The sequence below is a fragment of the Protopterus annectens genome, chromosome 3.part0 (assembly GCF_019279795.1).
Source record: "Protopterus annectens isolate FY-2018-M chromosome 3.part0, PAN1.0, whole genome shotgun sequence".
NCBI classification, from domain to species: Eukaryota; Metazoa; Chordata; order Ceratodontiformes; family Protopteridae; genus Protopterus; species Protopterus annectens.
Genome location: NC_056731.1, coordinates 1,834,415,620 through 1,834,432,965, shown reverse-complemented (window position 1 = coordinate 1,834,432,965; position 17,346 = coordinate 1,834,415,620). Strand labels below are relative to the sequence as shown.

The 17,346-nt window shown below is 39.9% G+C and overlaps 1 protein-coding gene across 2 annotated transcripts in view; it reads left to right on the top strand.

Moving 5' to 3' along the window:
• The first annotated feature begins 1,931 nt into the window (after positions 1-1,931).
• ARF1 (ADP ribosylation factor 1) overlaps positions 1,932-17,346 on the top strand; it is a 294,325-nt gene continuing 278,910 nt past the window's right edge. Inside the window, exon 1 of one of the 2 annotated variants that reach the window (XM_044065884.1) lies at positions 1,932-2,052. The gene's annotated coding sequence lies outside the window, so the exon portion shown is untranslated. The remainder of the gene's footprint in view (positions 2,053-17,346) is intronic. The other variant, XM_044065886.1, reaches the window with a different exon arrangement.

Here is a 17,346-nt window from a genome sequence, read left to right as displayed (position 1 = left end):
GTGAGGTTCCTGAGTTTGTGAGGGTGGCCTGTAACATGCTACAATTTGCAGAGCAGTCTTGCCTATGGTTAATTGCACCTGGATGGTCTCTGATGCATCGTGCGTTGCCACCAGTCTTGAGGTAACATGCTTCACATCTATGTGAACCAGAGTTTTTCCATAATCCATTCATGTATAACTTGGGCCAATGGATGGAAATGAAAATTCATCCCTTGGTGTAGTACCTATGTCCCTAATGGACAGAGGCAGCCTGTAAATGCTTGACTACCCAAGCTCTAGTCTACATAAACTGTATCTCCTACAATAATCAGTGATAACTGAAACACTGGACCCTTCATAAATAGTGGTCATGCATGCACTGCTGTGTTCTCTTACATTCATAAAAAGTATGGTCGTCGATGTGTGAAGCTTGTTTTATTATTATTATTTGTAATGCACTTAAAAAGTAAACAGAGCATATTTTACATCACTATGCATCGACTCTAATCCTCAATGATTTATCAGAAAATCAATCAGCTTACTTGGGACAGGAAAAAACACTGTTATATAGTGAAACAGAACAGGTTTTGTATCAACATGCATTTTCTGAATGGTAAGACGTAAGACTGGGAGTAATAGGGCAAAAATTAGAGATGCTAAAAAGCTAATAGGGCAACAGTTTTGCATCAACATGCACTTTCTGAAACAAATCAATAATAAATATCGAGACTGCAATTTTCAGTGGTTTACCAGAAAAGCAAACTTTTTATGAGTAATGCAGCTAAAGTGTGAGGCAAATCCTACTCGTTCTGCAAAATCAGGCACTTCAGGTGATGGATCGGTAATTTTGTAACTGCCCGAAATAATGATTAAAATATTAGGGCAGTAGTAGAGAGTTGTCAACTAAGCTACTGCGTTAACACTAAGCATACTACCACGGTCCAGTGTTCTCCATTATTGCTGGATAATCTTAAAGTCTCTAAACTTGTTTGATAATGGGTTAGGCTTACAAAGGCCCCCGTGGTTAATTGCCTAATAAGCACCTATGAACCAAAAGCTGTTGTAAAAGTGACTCAAAAATTACTGACTCTTACTCTAATCCAACTTTTTTGTCAGTCCTAATACATTCTCACATAAGGATATTCCTGTGTTGTTGAGTATCCTTTTCCACTGAGGTGATGACCATTTGGAATCATTACCAACAGAATCAGGGAAAATTAAAAAAAAAATAGTACTATTAACTTGAGATGGTAACAGAATATGAAGTAGAGTACGCAAATTATGCTCATTATTTTTATATTATTTTTATATTATTTATTACCCCCCCCCCCCCCCAAAAAAAAAAAAACGTCAGTTTTGGTAGGGATTAGAAGAGACAGATACTTTTGAGTCATCCTTAATGATATTTGATAGGTTTGAGTAGGTCAAGTAAAACGGTATCAAGATACGACAAACTGGTCTGATTACGGCGGAAGAGCATATATCAGAATGTGTGCTGTATTCAGCCGTCAATATTATGCTTACAATCTCTTCTGGTTTAAATCATCTTTGCCCCGTTTCTCTTTTAGTTTGTGAATGAACTGTACTTCTTTTCTAAAATATATATAAACAAATACAACTAACCGTTTTAACACAATCCTATTATAGTACTAACTCTCTACTACAACTATAAAATTGTTGCTGAGCAATGACCTTTCTAGGTTCGTCCCTCTCGTCATAAAACGCAGGACGGTTACCTATTCCTCTTACTTCCACGTTGTCTTAAGTGAAGTTATATTATTTGCAACAGCACATACATCAGCTGCTTAGTTCTTAGTTTACTACAGGTGGCGAAATTTCCGGCTCCATAGTTTTTTCCTATCTGCCCCCTAACCAGGTGGTGCAATGAATAAGGGTTACCCGTCAAATATTCACTTCCTCATCAGTACGTAGCGTATCGTCGACAGCACAGATGACGTGTCCGATATTATACGCCATTTTGTGTAGCGAAACCAACGCCTTCAGTACGGAACTGTTGGCTGTATAAAGCAACGGACAGCGTAGCTCGTCCAGGTGGAGAAGGTGTATTGCAAGGTAAGAGAATTGGGAAAATTTTGGTGAAGTGGTTGAATGAAACCAGCTGTTTCTAGTATACGGGTTTCGGACATTTGGGCTTGCAAATCGATAGGGATTTAAGTGTGTTATTCTTAATCATTAAGGAAGTGTTCTTCCTCTGGAATTTATTTGTGATTATGGATGAGAGTGATCCACGCGGTACATTGCAGGGCCTATTACTGATTTAAGTTTCATTGAAGTAAGGTGATTCTTTAGGTGGTGAATTGAATAATGGCCTGGCAAAATATTTATCTGGCCCGCACGTATAAATTGTGGTCTCACCTGTGGCAAGGCAGGTGCTGGACTTGCGTCCTATACCGGTTTTCTTGTTGTAGCCCGTGACTTTGCAGAAATTGAATTGTTGACGGCAATTTAGCAGAGAAAGCAGGCACTGGCGAGGCCCATTTCTGTGCCCTTTATTTTTGTTTCTTATGTTGGTTAAACATTCTTGTTTCTTAATCAGCAGTCTGGTACTATCTTGGCTACTGCGAACATTTTGTGCGGAAGGCCGAGCAGCTATTTAATTCTTATTTTTTTCGATGTTTGTATAATCGAAATGTTTTTTTTTATCTCTGTGGCGGTACAGCAGTGCTGTGCTTTCATCATGTATTGGAGCCGGAAGCAACTTCTTGCCCTGGTCGGTGTGCAGGCAGCCGAAATAGGATCCACGGAATGTGAGGGGGTGGTTGGACGTGATCAAGTTGTTGCTGTTGGACTCTAGTTTTTTTCAGTGCTGGTCTCTGATTTGGAGGCCGCAGTAGCGTCTTGGGGACTGTATACGGTTAAGCATTGTAGTGCTGTTGAAGTGAATGGCTTGAGTTGTGTAGATTGTTGTATGGCTGTTTGTTTGTGGTGACCTGAATTCCGTGATTTTGATCTTCTACTGTTTTGTATAGCCTACTTTAATGTTTGGGTTTTGATTGTTTGTTTTTTGTTGTAGTTATGATCGCTTTTTATCTTTGGTGATGGTACTGTCAGTTGCTTAAATGTCATTACGGTAGCTACACTGTCATTGTGTGCGAATTTCATCCGTCTTGGTGCGAGTTGGCAGGAGTGATGGCACTCAGACTGTCGACTGAACCAAATCTATTTCGTGTCAGTCTAGTGTGTAATCATGCTCAATTGTACAGTAAATTCGCCCACTCCTCATGTTGAGTTGACTTTAGAAGTTGTGTTTTGCTTCAAATTGGTGTTTCATTCTTATACGCAGTGTATTGTAGCAGGAGGACCATTGCAACAGAGTGGTTAATTCATTTAACATGTAGTACTTGAGGAAAACCAAGTTGCGTTGGCTTTGTGTGTGAAGGGGAGTGCCTCCTCTGCAGAATAGCAGCATATCTCGGTATTATTTGAGTATTATAGCTGGTAGGAGTGGCACCCCCATCAGCTGCATTTACAGATGTTGTTTGTGATGTACTTGGTGTATCGCATGCACAATTCTTCTCAGCTTTAAAATTTAGAATGATGAAAATCGAGCTAGTACGTCTTCTGTAATGTGCCCAGTGATTCACAAAACGTGCATGATTTGTATTAATCTTTTCTAAATGGATATTAAGTAGAGAAAAAAGTGATTAAAGTCTGAACATCTTTATATCACTTAGGTGCAACTTTTTTGTTTACAATTTGATGTATTTATTACTTTGTGTCTATTGAGGGTTTTGGGGGGTCGTGTATTTCACATGTATCTCTTTGTTGTAAGTTAAATGGATCTTTAAGCTAGTTTTCAGTTCATCAGAACTAAGTAAATCATTTGGGGGTAGTGTTCCATTGCACCCTCTGTTTACCTTGGCCAACCTTAAAGGACAACAACGGGATATTAAAGCAGATTGTTCAATATGCCGTCACTTGGTCCATGTTCATTGATATAGCCTCGAAAAATCACCCAGGCAGCTTTAAACACTAATCCACTCAACTGGTTTCCCTGTTAGGCTTCCCACCTTTCTGTACTGTTTTACTTTCACTTTGAAAACCAAGTTGAAAAACCTCTAGCTGGCTCTGAAATGATGTCACATGCTCTAGCTACCGGGACGTTAACTCCTCCAAAGTGATGTAACCCCTGCCTGATTTGCAAGTGGACCTCCCACCTTGTGATGTCAGAGCTGCCTTGCCCAGCCCACTCTTAACCTAGCAAAAATGTCAAACTATAATCTCACTACTGATATGTGACAAAGTACAGGCAGAAGCACAGTAACAGCTGCAACAACTAAGAGCATAAATTTGCAATTACCATGCGTAGACATTAACTGCATGTTTTTACATAAGAAGCGGGTGTCTGTCACAGTTAATCGACACTACATCAGATTACAAGAAGCAGGCAATAAAAATAATTTTCTTAAATTACCACTTAAAAAGCATGTGGGTGCTGTTGTGCAAGTCTGAAATTTTGTGTTCGGGAAGGAAAAATAAGTGGGCGTTAAAACGGTGATTATTCCCAGTGCTATGGAACTTGTTCTAAATTTGACAGTGGAGTGAAGCAAAAAAAATCTCCCACTGTAAGGAAGGAAAGGCGGACAACAAAACAGTACAATAGTATGGTCACCTGCTGTGAGCTGTCAATGCAGATAGTGGGTCAAATTACCCTTGGCTCTTTTGACACTTAGGGAAGCATTGTGAAGGGGGAGGGGCGATACCTTGGACTAGATTTCATCCTTCACAAAATAAATCAAGTTGGCATTTCTAAGAAGAAAGAGCAATAAAATGCACTTTTCAATTCTGTTCTGTAGCATTTGCACTGCTTGTGTTTTGAAGTAGTCATTGAAAAAGGATAAACTTTTAACCAAAAGTAGGTGACTGTAACACAGCAGTGAATGCTTGTAAAACTAGTGGAATGACAGGAGCTTTAGGTGGAAATGTGGCCGATCTGATGCAGTTTTATGGAGCATCCATTCTGGGATACTTGGCGGCAGACTAAACAGTCAGAATTATTTCAAGATGTCAGACCCCATGTGGTCAGTCAGAAATTGCGTATAAAAATATGTAAAAAGCTTTAAATAGTCCCAGAGTGGTGTTTAAAATGTAGGAAACACCAAACCATAATGAAATAAACATGTTTTTTGAGTCTGTTGGTGCGGTTGTCCTTTAAGTTCTCTGAACATCGACTTTGCTCACTTAATTCCGTGTTTACCCTTGAATATGCTTTCACAAGTTTGCAATGCCAAGAGCTGCATTCTACAGTGGGCATGATGGAACGTCTATGGCAGTTTCTGTATAGCAGCTCAAAAAAAAGTCCCGCACTCCACCCAATCCAACAATTTATTTTTTCAGTTTAAAAACCATATACCAATTCGGCATCAGCCTTCCTCAGTATGGTACCACTAAACTTTTATTTTTGCTAATATGCTAAAAAGGGGGGCATTCGAATGCTTGTGTATGGATCTATTGTCATGAAAATGTTAATCTATATTTGTTTTAAAAAAAAATCTAGACGTCTTTCCAACATAGAAAGTAGAACAAGAACATGTAACTAGATACATAGTCCATCATGAATTACAAGTTATAGCAGTTTTAACTTCATAAACTGTTGGTGTTCACTGATGTAAATTCTTTTGAAAATACATGCATCCCAAGGGAAAGATTTCTTTAAAACATTGCCATGCAAAGTAGTTTGTACGTCATATGCTGCATTCAGCCCTTTTTTGTGATTTAAAATAATTTTGTATAATCTTACCTAATCTGTATGGCAAAGAACTAATATTACTCCCAAAGTGATAACCAGCTTTGGTTTTCATTCCCTTGGTATTTTAATAATTCATCCCATGATTTGTCATCATAATTCTGTTAATATTTTAGGATCATTTATATTAATAAATCTTGATGTTAAATATTTAAACAATTTTCCACTTCAGGACAAATTCTTTACAGTGTATGATGCTGCAGTAAAGGAATCTTGTTAATTATGTCTAGGACGACTGCTAGATGCCTGTGGTAAGGAATTTTTATGGCATTTCTTCTTTTTCTCAACCAGTACATCCAAAAATGAAATTTTGGAGGTATAAATTTCAGCAAGCCAAAGATCCATCTTATCATTGAGATATTTAACAAAAATTCCATATCAGATGTCCAAACAAACCAGCTGTTATCCAAATAGCGAAATCAAATATCAATAGTCCATATAAATTTTATGACTAGCATATCAAAAATCGTTCAACATATCCCATTAACAAGTCAGCATTATATTGGAGCAAAAAAGGCTCCCATAGCAGTACCCTGTAACTGTGTTCATAGACGTGTACTATGCTAATGGCCTTGGGGCCTTTACAAGCCTGTCCCATAGAAGTGCCCTGGCATTGTGCTGCCTGTCGTTGGTTCCCAGTGCCTGTCAAGTAGAGCCACTGGAGTGATCCCTGGGATGAACTTTCTATGTTCCATCCACTCATCAAGAGTTTGCTTAAAGAGGGCTAGTGAGGTTCTCTGCTTGACATGTATGGGAAGTCTATTCCAGAGCATGGGTAGTCTCTGTGTTATGAACCTGTGCCTCCAGCATGTTCTGTTGATTGTAGTAATGAGATTGAGGTCTCTGGAGCATGTGGTGCAGAGAGATTGGGATTTCTTTAGATGTAGCATTTCTAACTGAGCTGAATCAGACATGGCTTTGTAAGTCGAGCAGATATCGCCTCTAAGACAGTATGAGACAGAGAATAGCTGGCGTTTTTTGTCTGTGTCCTTGTTGCACATGTTTAAAGCCTAGGATCCTCTTTGTGAGGTACTTTTGTGGCCTCTCCAGCTGTTGCAGGTGTCTGAGGTACATGCCAAATGGGGCATTATACTCTTATGATTGGTCTGAGGGAAGAGTAGAGAAAAATTATGACGACTTTTTTCCTGGATGCAAAACCATTGGTAATGAGGTGTGCCACATAGAACAGAGTAGAGAGAAATTACTTTCTTCCTGGATGCAAAACCCTTGATGTGACACATGGAAGGACTTTCTGACCACAGTGGCAATGTGGTGGTTGAAGGTGAGGTTGCTGTCAACCTGTGCCCCCAGATCTCTTATAAATGCCTTCAGTGTTAGTGGGCTTTCATCTATGTGGTAATTACTGGGAACTGAGTTTTTCCCAAAGGGGATGACCAAGCATTTTTGGCATTAAGCTTAAGGGCATGGTAACTGGAATTGCTAACAAAGTAATGGCATAAGCAATATGAAATGCATAGTGCTCTATGAACACTTAAACATAGAAAACATTGGTCTTTACAATCTAACTGCAGAGATTAAAAGGCTTTTATTTGCACTCATAAAATTTATAAGTCTGCAAACTAAGTAGAGGCAGTAACCAATTCTGTTTATAGCACCTAAATTTATACAGAAAATGAACACATTCTATGTATTCCCATTCACAGTGGGCTAGTATGTACACAGACTGAGGAGCTCCCTGAATTTGGAACAGAAAAAAAGTATATAGGACTAGGCAACTGTAAACAAATGCCTGTATCAGTTTAGGGATCTAGACATGATGAAAGACATTCATTTTATGCCTTCTCTGTGCCCCAGCTAATTCCAAATGGGATATGGTCTGAAGCAGTTGCCAGCATTCTGAAACTTGGGGCTGTTCATCTGTTTTCCAATGGCTAGTAATGGATTTCTATGCAGCCAGCACATAAGTAATATTTTAACAGGAGAGAAGTCTGGTGAAAAAACAGATCTAACTAAATTCTTTGGTATCTCTGAGGATAAAGTACCACCTATAGCTACCTGCTCTCAGAAACTGTTCCAGAAATCAAGTTAGAAGGGACAGCTCGGTATGTTCCCAGTTAGGCTCACTACTGTCTCTATGCCAGAAATAGGAAGCATTTAGAGGTGTTCATTCTAGGTGTCAAGGATAGAAAAAAATATTTCCACATAAATAACTTCCACCTTGGGGAGCTCAAAAATATGGAAGGCGTATTGCAGTACATCTGTCAGTGTGTTCCTGATATTCTGCCTAAAATAACTTTAGCCGAAACATTTTCTGTAAGACGCACGAGAAATATATTGAAACTTATATTGGTGTATAATGATTTTACATCCAAGGTGTACACACATCCAATTTCCGTTTTGTGCGTTTTTTTTTTTTAAATTATATAGTGCTATGAATTCTAGCTAGAATAGCAGCTTTTAATTTTTATGAATCTTGGGCAACATATGTTGCATCATGGGGTCATTCACTGTTTTTCCATAATCTTCCTAGCAATAATGTCCTCAACTGCTAGTTCCAAAAATTGGTAAATTGCATAGTGGGGTGTAAATACCCAACTAAACCACCAAGTTTTATTCTAGGATGTAAGAGCCTCCTGTTGGTATTGACGAGTTGATGTGGTATTGGATTCTCGTGAACAGAATTAGTCACGGAGTGCTAACTTTTCCCTAAAAGTATAATTTTAAAAATGTAGTGCAGCACTGCTTTTCTGTATAGAACCTTGATTTTTTTTTTTTCTTTTAGTTGTTGCATCTTCAATTCTTGTTAGTAAATTTAACAGCCTTGTGAGATTTGTTTCCAAGAAAGCTGTCTTATTAGCGTAGTCCTGGCATCACTTTATGTTCCTTCATTTCTATCCAAAGACTGGACTCTTGTAGCAACTGACCGTAGATGTTCTCTGTCTTGTATAACCCCCTCTTCCCCCCCCCCTCACATTCTCCATGCTATTTACCCCCCACTTCCTATCAATGTTTATACATTGTCCTTTTGAGCAACAGTTATCTTTTGTTCTTAACACTCGTGTGTAGTAAACTTTAGACCACTGCTATCAGTGCAGCCCTTAATGTTCATAATTTTTTTTCTCCTTATTTTGTATTTGCATTGTTTTTAAAAGCTTTTGTCCTGTGTGTATTTTTTCTTATGTTTGCTGGGGCACTTTCCCCTTGGGTCTCCACTGGAAATGGGGTGCTTACTATCAAAGTAATGCAAATAGTTAATCTTTGCTGTTTTTATAATTTTGTAATATTTGTATTTTGTCACTTTCTTTACTTATGTTTGCTGGGGCTTTCCCCCTCGGGTCCCCACTGAAAATGGGTTTGTTTGCAAACTGAGTTGGGCTAACCTTGGTTAACAAATGTGAAATAAATGTACTCCCAGCAAACAAGAAATTCTGTTCACTTTACCCTGATATCTGTTAATCATTAATTGTTCATGTTGCTCTAGCTTGCTAATGCACCTCCATTGTGTTGATTCTTCTGAAATTATTCCAAGGTTCTTGTCCATTTGTTTCAAGCTGATTTTAGTGAAGCCAGAGTCTGTAGTCACCATTCTGATTTCCTTCCACTTTTTTTTTAGGGGACACAAGTCACCTCACTCTGTAGCAGAATTAAATGGGATCAAAAGAAGGTCTTTGTGACTAGCTGTAGTAATCAGTGCTGTGTTGTAGCTGCGAGCTAAACTGTGCTTGGTCCACACCCCTTAGAATGAAACTATGTATCTCGGATTCCTGTACTATTTTCTGTAGTGTAAACAAGCAAGCTCCGTCAGTACATACATTGTATCCTAATCATTCTTCTAAGCAAAAGAGCTTTGATAAAGTTTTGCTAACGGTTTGGAACCTCTACCGGTACTTGCGTATTATCGCAACCAGATTTCCAACCTGCCAAAATTCGTCACGTTTGGCCTGAAATATTAGTTGACCTTAAAAGGGGTGTGCAAACTGCTAATTGGTAGTATGTCACATTCTGTAGGAGTCCAGGAGAGGAATAACTGTCACGTGGTATTTTAGGGGACCTACTTTTCCGATGTAACTTTAATTTACCAGAAAATAAACGTCGCTGCTGCCTCATTATGCAATGCCGTTTTCCTTGAAGTTGTTAATATATGGCAACTTCTAATGATATGTACTCGCTTAACTGAGTATTGGGTTGATCCTGTGTTTTACAGCTGACATTATTTTACCATTCCAATGCGAATGCTATTAAAGCCTTTCAGTGGACTTTGTAACTGGTTTGTCGGCTTTTGCAATCTGTTGGAGCCTTCATAATAAGGGATGTGTCGTGGACGTGTTCTTCCTTTTTTTTAGTCAAAGTGAGATTCAGTACTTCTCATTTGTATTTGGATACAGTGATTCATTTACAGCATTTGTCCTTGTACTTTCACTGAATATAGTCTTACTTACAGTTGTAATGTAGTAGTCCTTTTTAGCAGTAATATTACTTTTATGTATTCACTTTTCTACATACTTTTGGTCTACGAAGTTTAGGATCCAAGCAGAATAGTACACATTTACAAAAGTGTAAGAAATCAGTCCTGGCTTCACAGGTCTGGGAAGCAGTAGGTATCTTGATTGCATTTTTCATTAACTTTGGGTCAGGAAAGGACGGTACCCACGAAGAGGAATCTGGCCATTATTCCTCTTACTGTTCCATAAACAGTGTCACAAAATACTACTTAATCTGAAAAGGGTTGTGTAAACTATTAACTTTCATAGTTTCGCGAAAACGTAATCAATTCTGGTAGGTTGAACATCTGGTTGAGATAAAGTACCCAAGTCTTCTCCTGCAGAAGATAAGAAAGATCAGGCAAAAACTAATGGAATAATATTGGAAGTGGGGTAGCTGTTCTATTTCCCAGTTTCCCTAACTGGGTGTCGCACTTGACTACTTTTTACAGCTATTATGCCGTGTTTGTCCGTATAACAGAATACGCAATGAAGTAATGCATGCTTATTACTGACTATTTTAGTTGGCCTTGTAAGGTTCCTAGCAAAACAAACTTACACAAAGCATATTTTCACTGTGCAGTTTAAGTGCACTATGGGTGTTGGATGTCCCCTGCCTTCTCAGCTCCATGGTCACACAGTAGTTGTTGGGGGGGGGGGGTATTGCAGTGCACTGCACTACTGGGTTGCACAGTTCGTGCAAATGGTTTGACTAAACCTTTTCAAAACAGCAAGTTGGTTACTATGGCAATCCCACAGTGCGAATGCATCTGTACTGAGGCACCTAAGTTCTAACTGTAAGCCAAAATAAGTGCGGCTTTCTCATATCTTGGCAGAAAGAGTCAGGGTAATCCTTTTTCCCATGTAATAAAATTGAATGGAATTTTTTCATTTGTGTAATGCTCATCTGCCCACAGGGGTTGGGACATCGGTTTACTAATACACACGTTGTTTCCTCCCAAAGTCATTGTCTAAGAATTCCAGTAGTGGCTGTACTTTATTCCAGTTAAACTTAGTTTAACTTAACTAAATGTAATCTGGCATTAATAAACATTTGTTAGAGATGGTTTTCATGGTAGTAAATTTTTGCTGAAGATTGTACTTTATTGGTTTTCTTTCATTATTTCTCCCTAAACTAGCCACGTGTCCAAATATGTATTGGAGGGTACTGCCTTGTGAGGGTGATTGGGGGGAGGGGCAGAAATCAAAATCAAAGAAAGCAAATTAAACTGACAAATTGGTATGTTTGAATGCACTGGAGATAGAGGAATTGAACATTTTAAGTGGTGCTGCGGTAGCATTGTCGCCTCACAGTAAGACGCTGTCCGGTTCGATTCTCAGCTAGAGCATCTTCTGTGTAGAGACATGCGTGAATGGGCGTACCTTCGTTGAAGGTTGTGTGTCAGGGCTGGTAACTCGGCATGTAAAAAAATCAACTACCAATAATTAGCGAACAGAGTTCTGCTGTGGCGACCCCTAACCGGGAAAAGCCGAAGGACACAACAAAAAGTGAATTATTGAAAGTAATATGAAATTGAGTTGCATAACAGACATCTTCATTGAATAGTTACATGCAGCAGTACACCGAGTCTTGCGAAGGATTTAAAATCCTAGTGTTTGTAGTGAGATGCATTTGCATTCTAGGTATTTAACTTTTAAAGAACAAGTATTGCATGTAAAATTGTTAAGGTTGGTTGCCAGAGAATTTTAGTTCTGCAATTGAGCTGATTCCTGGGTGCATTGTAAGTGACTGACAGTTACACCAGTGAGCAAGTGGAGGAGCAGAAAGTCAAACTCCTCAGGAGTGGAATTTGCTTAAAAGGACCATGGGTGTTGAAACTGACCTCCAGAGATGTTTAGATGGAGGAGGGGCTAGGAATCAGTGTGCCTTTTTTCTGGTAGCTTGTGACTCACTTAATATCTGGCCTAAATGAGGGTTAGAAAGCTTTCTTAAGGGAAAGTTCATTTGTCATGTTGGGTATCTTTAGTCAGTAATGACTATTCTGTTTTGTCTATGGGTAGCTATTCTTGTTAGTACTTGTATGACTATCAATTTGCTGCAGCAACCCCGAGTCTAGACCATTATATTATGGTCAGATTTTTGGAGACATTTGTGAGCAAGGTGGGATTTTGTAGTTATCTTTACCGTGTGGAAAGGTTTGTTGCCAGTAGGATGATGAGTTGAAGTCCTTTTTTCTAGAAGAGGATGGATTTTCATATGCTGGGATAAGAATGCAGAGATGCATATGAAGAGGCTTTGATCCTTACTGAATGAAGTTGGAGCAAGGTCAGCAGTCTTGTGAACTGTGGTTACATTTTAAGAGGCATGGAAGTAATTTATTGGATTGACATTGTGCACTGTTTGGGGGGGGGGGGGTATTGATATTTGTACATCCACTGAGTGGATGTCGTGGAGGTAAGATACAAGGGGGAGCTTCTACTCATGGTTCATTCCAGAAGTGACTTTTTTTAAGAAGTGAGGTTTGTTCTGTGAAGAGTTTGGTATTACATCAGGTTTGTCTCTTTGGGGGACGACTTGGAAGAAAGACACTGTTCATGTTTCTAGATTGAGGGGTACTTGCATCTCTTTGGCTAACATTTGGTTTGTAATAGAATGAGGAATTTTTAATGCCTTACATTGTGATTCCACAGTCCTCACCCATGTGGTGAATAGCAAAGGGCCCACTTAATATCCTTGATGTGGAAGGACCCTGTGATCCTTCCTACTTCACTGCGGTTTCATTTGGGGTTCCTCTTTGCTGCCCACCTCTGTGCTTTTTAATAACCTGTATACAATCCTACTGGTTGGTTTGAGATTTGATTTTATTATCATTGGTTTTGCTGTTCTTGGTTGCTTGCTGAGGAAGTCATTGCTCTGTTCTCTAACAAATTAATGCTATGGATAAAATTTATTTAAAAGCTGTAAATATTGGAGTAAGATCCCAAGAGTATTGGTAGAGCTCACTTTCTGGGGGGGCTTCATTGGCATGTCTTATTCCTTCTAATGGAAAAGCTTACAGCTGGAATGTTGTACTTCAGCCTGCCTAACATTGAAAGGGGGGGGGTGCTCCATTCCCCAGTTACTTTTAGTCCAGGCCTTGCAATGTACTTGCCTGTTGTGATCATTCTTTTGCAAAGATAGAAGTCAATTCAGAATGTGAATTGAAAGGGCTTTGGTATTTTTCATCCTTTAGGTCCAGATGCTATTGCATACAAATCTTGGTGGTTTGCCTAGCCTTTCCTTTTTTAACAAATGTGGACCCATGTCTCCTTCCTGTTGTAGAGATGAGTTGAGCACTTTATGTTGCTCCTTGCTCTCTCCCCCACTGGGTCTGTTGTTTGGGTTGATGATGGTGAACCATACAATGTCATTAGCAGACCTGACTAAAGGCGGTCAACTTCTGCAACCTTTGGTGGATCCATTAACACTAGGCTTTTTGGTGTCAAATATCTTGGGGGGGGGGGGGGTATGGGTGACTCAGTTTCCCTTGGAGTTGGCAGTTCCATTTCCAGGTCCAGCCTTTTCACCTTTCCCACTATGATTCTGTATTTGGATTTGTTTGCGACAGATCTAACCTGTGCTAAATGCTTTCCATGTATTTTCACCGAAGTGTTCTCTGTGATTCACGTGTCATCCTCTCTGCAGTTTGGCTATGACTGGTAGACCAGCCCAAGTAGTCAAATCTCGAGAAATGGTTAGCATCTCACTTGTGTACCTCTGGCAGTCTGTGCTTGACAAGACAACAGGCACTGACAAAACTGACTTTCTGGTTAATTTCACTGGATATGAAGGCTGCTGTTTTTATTGGAAATCTTAACACGAAAGCAGAGCTGCAAAAGGAAGAGGGGAAAGACCCTCCCAGGAGTTCCATTTTCCCCTGCATATCTACTCTAGGATAGAGGATCCAGTGACAGATGTTTTAGATGTGGACAGCAGCCCCAAGATAGTAGTTCTGTAAGTGGTCACCAAGGCCACAACACTTTCTCAAATAGCAAACGTGTCGGAGGAGGGTGCCCTAAACACGTCAGGGATACTGTCCTGTGGTGAACTTCATCCAGACTTGCCCACTTTTAGAAGCAAGTTAGAGATGTTGTTTCCTCTAGTTGATGTGGGAAGCCATTCTACAGGAGATGTGCGAGGACAGAATTTTCCAGAGGCTATTGGGTTATATTACTGTTCTCCAAGTCTGCAATCTTGTCTCTAAGATGCCTAACACTACCAAAAGGCAGTGGCAAAGGGAGGGGATTTTAAGTCCAGTTCAAATTTAGTGTCATGTAGGTCCCCCTAAAACAGCAAGGCTGTAGCATTTTACTCCAGGTTCTTTAATCCAGATTTTTCTTTAGTATTTAAGTGGTAGAGATTGGATATGCTGTTAGAACGCCCTGAGCACTTGTTTGCTTGTAAAAATTGCAAAATTACTCAAAGGTAGCACCACTTCGGACTTGAGGCCAGTCATTTCCAGTTTGTGTGGTCAAACCATCTTTAAGGGCATTTCAAAAAATGCATGGTGTTGACTGCACAGAGTCTCAGGCTACAGGGAATCGGAATATTGTTTGTGCATAGATGACTGATTCCCAGTTGCTTCGACAATGGAAAAACTACAAGGGGCTGTCTGGGGCTCTGTCTTGTCTTTGTACTTTTTTTGTTGTGTGTTAACTGTACAACTGACTGTTCCATCACTGCATAGTTTGGCATAGAACTTTTAAGTTCTGCAGGGCAGGACAGTAAAGGCTAATGGCAACACTGATGCTTTTTCTGTGTTTCAGCCCACTGTTTGTTGGCTGACAGCTTCCCATAATCTGTTGGCCTAGTCATTCCGTGTGAGATGATAGAGCCTGTTGGCTTGTCCCAGTCCCCCAGTGGTGACATAACTCGCATATATTCCAGTCCTTGAAACTACCCACAAAGGCTGCTGGTAGGGTAAATGCCTAATTCTTGTTCAGATTTCAAGAACTACAGCGCCAGTTTATCCAGTCACTAAGGCTAGCTGAGATTAATGTCTTCATTTTTTCTCTGCATAAGGGGTGAGTTTGGGCATGTCCATTTGTAATTTCATGAGACACTGGCTATAATTATGGGAGGTACTGTTGGTCCCCCAAGGTGTATTATGGAAAACTACAGTGGTTGCACCACTCTTTTTGTTAAAGGCAGAGACCATCAATATTTTATAGGGTCCTCTGAGATTAAAAAAGTGTGGAGTGTTTGTTTTATTCAAGATTAGTAGCAAATTTTTGGGAGGTTTTCTGTTTGAGGGGTGTGGGGGGCATATGTTTTATTCTGGGGAGACTCCTTAGAAGGGGGGAAATGGATGGCGCAAAGGAAGGGGAAGTGTGTGTGTGAGGGTGGGTATGCATGTGCACCTTTTGCAGGGTGCTTGCTGTGTCTGACATAATTTGATAAGCCCACATATAATCAGTTCACAAAATATCAATGTTTAGTTAGGCAGGCCTTTCAAGTGCTACAGTTTGTCCTACAGTTCATTTGAGTTGGAGTCAGTCTGGCTTTGAAACGAGCGGGATGGAAGGTTGGGTTAAAAGTGCTTTCAGACGCACTAAACATGCATGTTGCATTTTCTGGGGGATATTATCTTTTCACAACTGACTGTAAAATTGCATAAAAACAAGATGACTGAACTGCCCTGTCACACTGCCCACAAAAGTCAGAAAGGAATGAAGACTGTGGGTCATTAATACCAACTTCCTAGTTGTGACACACTACTGGACTGTCTTGGGCTGTTACCTGTCATTAATGTGTGGCTGCTCTTTCACTGTCCCAATGCTGCCTCTCTTTTCATGTCGCAGTTAGGTTCATAAGTAGGTACTAGGCAGTCTGCCCAAGAGCCTAAGTAAACCTAGCCAGCAAGGTTCCCTGGCGTACGCCACCCACGAGAGTTATTTTCCTGTGCCCCTGTCGAGCAGAGCCACAGAAGTGATCGCCGAGGTGTATTTCCTATTTCCAATCCACTCAAGATTTTTCTAAAATAAATAAATAATTATAATAATTTTTCTAATAAGTAAATACACAGGACTAAGGAATGCTGGGCTGACTTCCCCAATCCCAAAACCTACACTTGTTACTGTGCGTTAAGGACTTCTAAAAGGGCAAGTGAATTTCCAAGTACACAATGTCTGTGTAAAATACGATACTTGCAAGAGAAACGTCTAGTTAACAGCACCCAAATCACACGGGTCCAAAACTTTTACAGCAAAATATTTTCTCGACATTCGTACATAAATTGCTTCCTCATGAGCATTTTAAAAACCACTCGTAGAATTGCTTGCTGTAATTGCCAATGCATTTTCATCACCTAAGAGACTGAGTAAAGCTAAATGAGGCAACAATAAAACAGAAAAATCCTCCCTACTCTGAGATATTAAATGTAGGGCATGGTGGCTTGTATTTTCTTTAGTGGTTCACCTCGCCTTGCACACAGATTTCCTTTAGTGTACACACTGCTGGTCCCATGTAACTGTGCATTAGCCAGTGCATTTGCCTTTGTACAGAAGTAATTGTTCTTTTTTTGGCTTTTCTCGGTTAGGGGTCGCCACAGCGGAACTCTGGTCCGCTAATGATTGGAGTTAGATTTTATTTATGGTGCAGAATTGCCAGCCCGACGCCCAACCTTCAGCGAAGGCACACCCATTCATGCATGTCTTTAGAACGCCACTCAACCCTTATTGTCTTCACAGCATCGGGTATCTTCCAGCTGATTGGATTGACGTGCCTTGTCACCTTTTGCTAGAGTTCTGCATGTTTGGTGATCTGTAAGTCTGTATATTTGGCCATGCAGTGTAATAAACTTATGACTTGTCTGGTTTGGAGTCCTAGCATGTCTTGAGGTCATAAAATTGACTGAAAAATGGCATCCAGACCCACTGTAGATGTTTTAAACTCGGCAGTTAACAGCTTTGAGAACACATGCCTTCCCTTTTGGTTTTAACTTGTTAATGTTTTGAAGTTCTAAGCTGTCTATGGTAATTTTCACCAGTTCTTAACATTCCCACAAATGTAAATGTTTTTAAGCATTATGCACTTCATTGAGATCTGATTTCAAATAGCTGACATGGTGAGAATTATGGGTATTATGCATGGGTGTAGAGACCATACATGCCAGCAGAAAGCCTCTCCAACTGTCTGTGGGAGGTCTGTTGTAAGCA